This window comes from Sciurus carolinensis, chromosome 4 (genome assembly GCF_902686445.1).
Source record: "Sciurus carolinensis chromosome 4, mSciCar1.2, whole genome shotgun sequence".
Classification (NCBI taxonomy): Eukaryota; Metazoa; Chordata; class Mammalia; order Rodentia; family Sciuridae; genus Sciurus; species Sciurus carolinensis.
Genome location: NC_062216.1, coordinates 78,175,275 through 78,182,131, shown reverse-complemented (window position 1 = coordinate 78,182,131; position 6,857 = coordinate 78,175,275).

Below are 6,857 nucleotides of genomic sequence, written 5' to 3'. Positions count from 1 at the left end.
ACTTTGTATAGGTCTTGGGTGATTATTGTTTACTCTCTAAGGCTGGTGGTGATTAGACAAGAGGATGGGTGGATGTAAGACAGAGAGGCTCCATGAGGAGAAATCATAAAGCCACGCCCCCTTTTCCAGCATGAATGACTAAGTCCTGTGTTTTGCACAAGGGTTTCTGTCTGCCTCTTTCTACAGGGGTGCAGAGAATACTGAGGGAAGGCCTCCTACACATTCAGGTTTGCTACAGATACTTTGAACCTTGCAGGGTGAGTAGGTTGATAGTTTTTTCCTGGGAACAGTATACGTATTCTGAAGGGGAATGAAAGTGGATTCGTTCATTCTTCTTTCTTGATTTGAGTAGTGTACTGCCCTGAATACTTACAGGTCTACAAGAGGCATAGAGTGGTTGCTGGTTCCTGGCAGATCCCACTATGTACTACCAGGAGAGTCTCTAGTTTCTGCAGACAGTTCATGAGAAAGAATGCTGAAGAAGAGTTGTTCATCAGGGGTTGGTGGCTGAGCTTCAGGTGGGAGAGCAAGGTGAGAAGGAGCAGGGAGGAGTGCATGGCTGATGTGCTCACTCTGTGTGGGCCTCTGCTGACGTTGGTCTCTTGGTGGCAGTCAGCCTTGTCCTTGACCTCGAGGGTCCTGGAATAGGGCAGGTGATTTTTCCAAATATCACTCAACTGGGACCCTTTTCCTGACCTTCTCTGGTGTCAGCGAAGCCTTCAAGAGATCAGCGTGGCATGAAAGAAAAATACCACCAGACACAACCAAACAAAATTGCAGAAGTGCTGAGAGGGAGGCCTGTCAGAAGGATGGAGATGAAGCATAATAAGGCTGCAGGAGGCAACTCAGGGATCTTTGGGTGAGTTGACACCCTCACTCAATGCTCCTGAAGGATTATGAACTGTACACTTCACATGCATTCAGTAGATTACTTAATTTCCCCATCCTGCTACCCCCATCTTATTTTCTTTATCTGCAGAAATATCCATGGATAGGATGGCATATTCAAGAGAAATTTGTTTTCATGGGACTTTGTGTCTAACCTCCAAGGTAATGGTAGGAGCAGGATTGGATTGTTCACAGTCCACTTTCCTTTGCTTCCAGGCTTCACCTCCTGCTGCATCCTCACAGGGTTTTGTCTGTTCACATGCATCCCTGGGTCACTCAAAGTATTCATTGTGCCTTCCTGTGATGAAACCAGTCACAGTCATGTTTGTGAGATTCCTATTGTAAGAGCCCCATTATAAGACTTCATCCCTCTTTCACATCCCTGCCTCAAAATACAGTCATATTTTGAGGTACTGGGTTTGGAATTTCAACAAAGGAAATTGAAGAGGGCAAGAAAAATAGAGCCCATAATATTTCCCAACTCTTTCTTGGCTAATGACAGTTGTTTCTCCCAATTATTCAGCAATATAGGAGTCATTTCTGATACCTCACTCCCCAAGGCATGCCCATTTCCAAATGGAATGGCTCTTCCTTCAAAATAAACCCCCAATATGATCACTCAAATAATTTCTACCACAACACCCTGGTTCAAGCAATGATTTTCTTTCTTGGCCTCTTCATATTCTACCAACCTATACCAGGTTACTCTGATTATCATTGTTTACCAGATAGGTCTGATGATCTGAGATGAAGTTTTCAGCACTAAGAGACTAAGGACTGCAATTGGGGTCATTCTCCCATCGTCTTCAGAAAGAGCATCCTTCTTCCTTCTCTGCATATTAACCTCCTTATTGAAGGAAGTTTGCTGATCAAACTCTTGGGGTTCTCTCCCTCACAGTTTTTCTCATTCTTCACGGGTTAAGGAATTTATAACTCCCAAAGTTCTATTCCCTTTAAATGATAAATTCTTCCATCAACTGATTTCTCATTTCCTATGTTAACTGTAAGTTGTCAGTGTGTAAGCTACACTCCCATCACATTGCCCAGCAGTTTACACTACCTAATGTCTTAGTTCTTTGCTCTTATATTCTATCTCTATAAAACAATGAAATGGGAACTACAGAAACTCCATTTAGCCAACTCATTCACATTCTAACCAACGAACTTCTTTGCTACAGTTGCCAATAATGCATAATTCATTTCTATCTGCTTCCTCATCACAATGGGTTTTACTATAGTAATATAAAGCCTATACCCCGCCTCCCCAACCACTTGTCAATCTGTGCTCCACCTGCCTCTTACATTACAGGAATTTCTGGCCTACGCTACAGCTATTTTCCTGCTTCCCATGTTTCATCCTAACATGCTAGCTAGCTATTGGTTCACCAGTCAGCTTGCAAGTATTCTCCTCTGCCACTGGTTCCTTCCAGCCGGGGAGATTACAATATCTGGGAGAAGTGCCCACGCCATCTTTCTCTTTTTCCTTTCTCTTCATACTGGAGCGGACATGCTAGTAGTCCACATAATAAAGTCTCTTGCATGAGGCCTATGTCCGTGGTGCATTTTTCTGGGAGCTATTGTCGAGCCACAGCTGAGACAGGAGTGCGCAGCAGCAGCTAGAATCACCACGGGTCCCAAGCTGAGCTGCATTTTTCCCTTACATCTGGTGCCCTGGACTCGGGATGGGTCCTTCTGCTAACTAAGCAAGCGGAATCCCATTCAATACTCCAGTGCCTGTGGACACAGGCTTACCTTTCATTTACCTGGATGCCCAGTTTTCTGCATGCAACACCGGACTCCAAATTGGTGAGTTCCCCTTAGGCAGGTCCTCTAGACCACTTAAACACACCTCTGCTGACCTGAGAAGCAACTGTTGAGTATCCAGGGCTCTCAAGGCTGCTGAGGTGTGGGGGTACCCCCAGCCACGACTTTCAAAGTTACGGTTGGTCCCCATAGTCGGTCTCATTTGCCGGGTGGATTCCTGATTTTATGGTGGAGATTATCTCTCAGGGTTTGAGGCTCATTTTTTCTCAGCTCTCTCTCTTCGCGCTCGAATTCCTGATCAGGTCCTCAAACCCTCTCGGCTCTATTGCCTGGTTGGCACAGGTGTGTGTGATGACCGCATCTTTGCACTACCTTCTCGTATTTACCTAACACGTGGTTGTGGGACGCCTTGATCACTAACTCAAGTCTCAGTCTTCCCCATGGGATCTAGGACTTCCACCTCGGCAAACTCACCCTTGAGATGTTTATTAAACAATCTCAAACACCTTCACCTGTTCCCTGAATTAGAGCCAACCTGTCCTTTAGATAGTAAATCAGAATGGTCATTTATGACACCCTAAATTCTAGCATTAGACTAGGTATAATTATATGTATAATTATACTAGGTATAATTAAGTACATATGTGGGTGACTCAGTGAATGGAACGAGACTTTTCCCCTTCGTGTTTTTCCTTTCTTTCGTGCTAAACCTAATCTTTGTTCCCCTCAAAAACCTGAACACGTTCTCTTGGCTTCTCCTCCCCCTTTTAACCCTTCTTTCTCTTCTGAGTTTGATCCAGCTGATGAATCATCCCCTTACAGGCCTCCTGCTGCAGAAGCCCCTGTTCATTCCTCTCCTTTGCCTCATTCCATTTCTCCTTCCACTCCTCCATTCAGCCCACCAAGTCCTCCCACCACGCAGTCTCGTGCACATGTCCTAGCTCCTTTACGGGAGGTGGCTGGCTTGGAGGGAGTAATCAGAGTCCATGTTCCTTTTTCACTGTCTGATCTGTCCCAAATAGAGAAGCGGCTAGGCTCCTTCACCTCCAACCCTGCTAACTTCATTAAGGAATTTCAGTACCTTACCCAATCTTATAACCTTACCTGGCATGACATTTACATGATCATACCCAACACCCTAACCCCTGAGGAACGCAGGAGAGTTCGAGAACAGGTGCGCAATTATGCAAATGAGATTCATCAATCGATCCCAGGCCACCCCATTGGGGCTGAAGCAGTACCAGATAGGGAGCCCCTATGGAACTATAATACCAAGGCTGGGTGTCTATGGTGGGATGCCTTTAAACCTGCATCCTTGCAGGTCTCTGAAAAGTCACCATTAAACCCGTTAACTATGACAAACTTCAGGAAGTAATACAGGACAGAGCTGAAAACCTGTCAGCATTTCTGTCACCTCACAGAGGCCATGCTCAGGTACACTAACCAGGATCCTGAAACCCTGGAGGGACGGCAGCTACTTATGACTTATTACTTTTCCCAAAGTTACCCTGACATAAAGGCTAAATTGAGGTGGTTGGATAGGGGGCCCCTTACCCCACAGCCAGAGGTTCTAGCAGTGGCATTCAAGGTTTATAACACAAGGGAAGAAAAAAAAACCAAAAATTAAAATACCAAATGCTGGCCAAAGCCCTTCAGCCAGCTAGACCTGCCCAACCGTCCACCGCTAGGGGTGCCCAAGCTCCCAGAAGACCTCCAAGCCCATGCCTCAAGTGTGGGCAGGAGGGCCACTGGGCACGAGCCTGCCCCAATCCCCGGCAACCCCCAAGTCCTTGTCCAAAATGCCACCAACTGGGACATTGGGCAATGAATTGCCCTGGTGCTCAGAGAAGTGCCAGGTCATCCTTGGCCCCTCCCTCCGGTGACTTGCTGGGATTGGCAATGGATGAATGAAGGGGCCTGGGACTTCTGCACCCGATGACCATCACCACTCAGGAGCCCGGGTAACCCTTACGGTGGCAGGCAGGCAGATCCCTTTCCTTATAGACACTGGAGCCACCTTCTCAGTGCTACGGGAGTTTTGGGGACCCACTTCCCCTGCCAAATCCTCTATTGTCGGGGTAGAGGGAAAACCATATAACCCCTTACAAACCCCTCCAATAAACTGCCACATAGGACAAATTGGCTTTACTCATTCCTTTTTGATAATTCCTTCATGTCCCACTCCCCTTCTGGGAAGGGATACCCTAACCAAATTGGGTGCCTTTATTTCCTTCTCACCCACCATGCACCTCAGCCACGACTCCCATGCTATTCCTCTCCTTATGACTCTACAGGAATATACAGCTCAAACAGAGTCTTCATATCCCCTTCCTCCCTCCCTGGTTGACCTCAGGGTCTTGGACACCCATACACCCTCTGTAGCCAAATGCTCACCTATACTCATTCATCTAAAGGACCCAACATCCTATCCAGCCCAGGCCCAATATCCCCTTCCCCAAAGGAACCTTATAGGACTTCAACCAATCATCCAGGATCTAAGGCAGAAAGGCTTCCTGCGCCCTGCCAACTCACCTTATAACACTCCTATCCTGGCTGTTAGGAAATCTAATGGGTCTTACTGTTTAGTGCAAGATCTCCGCATCATTAACTCAGCAGTGGTCCCCATCTTTCCCATTGTGTCCAATCCTTACACCCTGCTTTCCTCTATCCCTTCTTCCATCACATACTTTTCAGTGCTAGATTTGAAGGATGCATTTTTTACTGCCCACTTCACCCTGATTCACAGGATCTCTTTGCTCTTACTTAGACTGACCCTTTCACTAGACTTTCTTCTCAGCTGACCTGGACAGTTCTCCCACAGGGATTCTGAGACAGCCCTCATCTCTTTGGTCAAACGCTGTCTCAGGATCTTGCCTCTCTCACATTCATTTCCTCTTTTCTCTTATAGTATGTTGATGATCTTCTTCTATGTAGTCCCTCTCTCGAGGACTCCCAGAGACACAGTTAAGCTTTTAAACTTTCTGGCTGACAGGGGTTACAGGGTCTCTCCAGAAAAGGTGCAACTTTCCCAGCCTCAGGTCATTTACTTAGGAGTCAGCCTCTCACCTGGATTTAAGGCCATCACTGTAGAGAGAAAAACATTGCTGCAGGACATGCACACTCCATCCACCAAGGAAGAAATCCTTTCCTTTTTGGGGTTAGCAGGATATTTACAATCTTGGGTCCCCAACTTTTCCATCCTGGCAGCTCCCTTATATGAGACTTCAAAGGGTACTCCCACTGAACCTCTCTTCAACACAGTAAAAGCCCCTTTCCAGACCTTAAGGAAAGCCCTTCTTCAAGCCCCAGCCCTACGCCTTCCTGACTTAACCAGACTATTCTACCTGTTTGTCTCTGAGAAAAGTGGTTTTGCCCTGGGGATCTTAGGACATATGTCTGGTCCCATCTTTGGACCAATAGCATACCTGTCAAAGAGGTTAGACCCCACCATAAGAGGTTGGGCACCATGTTTTAGAGTATTAGCTGCAGCATTTCTCTTAATCCAGGAATCAAAGAAACTTTCCTTTGGGGCTTCCACAGAAGTGCTCTCACCTCATCATCTGTCTGAGTTTCTTATTTATAAGGGTCTGCATACGCTGCCACCCTGTCGGGTGTTGGCCTTGCAAACTGCTCTTATTGAGGACTCTTCCATTTCCTTTAAGACATGCTCTCCTTTAAATCCAGCCACCCTCTTACCCCTACCTTCCAACATACATGCTTCAGCAACCCATAGCTGCCTTGAGACCCTGGAGGAGTTACCTCCTTGCCCCTCCAATGTCCAGGAAGGGGCTCTACACAACCCTACTTTCATATGGTTCACTGATGGAAGCTCTTTTCTCCATGAAGGGATCTGATGAGCTGGATATGCCATTGTCTCTCTTGAAAAGGTGGTAGAGTCAGGACCACTACCCAAAAACACCACCAACCAACAGGTTGAAACCAATTGCCTTCACCCGCGCATTCACCCTTGCAAAGGGAGAATCCCTCTCAGTCTACACTGACTCCAAATATGCTTTTCTCATTATCCTCTCTCATGCTACTATTTGGAAAGAGAGGGGTCTTCTTACTTCAAAGGGAAACTCCATCGCCAACTCTAGTTACATTCTAAATCTCCTTGAGACTGCTCGCCTCCCATAAACTATAGGCCTTGTACATTGCAGAGCCCATCAAACAGATCAATCATTCATCTCTTCAGGCAATAACAA